The sequence below is a fragment of the Egretta garzetta genome, unplaced genomic scaffold, assembly GCF_000687185.1.
Source record: "Egretta garzetta isolate BGI_Z169 unplaced genomic scaffold, ASM68718v1 scaffold720, whole genome shotgun sequence".
Taxonomy (NCBI): domain Eukaryota; kingdom Metazoa; phylum Chordata; class Aves; order Pelecaniformes; family Ardeidae; genus Egretta; species Egretta garzetta.
In genome coordinates, this window is record NW_009258283.1 from 111,306 (window position 1) to 111,887 (window position 582).

The following is a 582-nucleotide window of genomic DNA, read 5'->3' on the forward strand; positions in this document are numbered from 1 at the left end:
GACCAAAATCCCCCCCCCCCCCCCCCGCCCCCCGATTTTAAGGTTTAACCACCTTTTTTTAAAGCCTACGTCCTCCTCACGCACACAGTTGGGGCTCTTCCTCCCATTATTTTTTTCTTTTTGGTACCAATAAAGGGATTTTTGGGGGGATTGGGGTTGGTTTTTTTTTTTTTCAGCAGGGGAATTCAGCTGGTTGAAAATTCAACACTTACTATCCAATTATTTTTCTCGCCGACAGCGCTTCAAGGTTTGGATTTTGGCATTTGGTGGTGTTAGCGGAGCGAAAAAATGGCTTTGTTTTTGGTCATGGCTTTAAAAAAAAATAAAAATGCAGCAACTTTTTTTTTTTTTCCTCAGCTTGATGGGGAAGGGGTTTTGGGAGGGGGGGGTTGGTGGAGTTGAAGGTTGTTTTTTTTTTTTTCCCCTAAAAGGATTTTGTCGAGCTAAATGATGGAAAAAAAAATTTAAAAAAAAAAAAAAAGTTGCTTGGCTTTCAAAAAATGAAAAAAAATATTTGCCTTTGTTTTTTTTGGGGGGGTGGGGGGGGGAAGAAGAGGGAGAGCATGTTTTTAAATCGCAGTT

General features: G+C 40.4%; 1 protein-coding gene across 1 annotated transcript in view; it reads right to left on the minus strand.

The window, feature by feature from the left end:
- PPP1R10 (protein phosphatase 1 regulatory subunit 10) overlaps positions 1–352 on the minus strand; it is a 17,015-nt gene extending 16,663 nt beyond the window's left edge. The window contains exon 1 of the mRNA XM_035892084.1: positions 53–352. The gene's annotated coding sequence lies outside the window, so the exon portion shown is untranslated. The remainder of the gene's footprint in view (positions 1–52) is intronic.
- Positions 353–582: the final 230 nt, after the last annotated feature.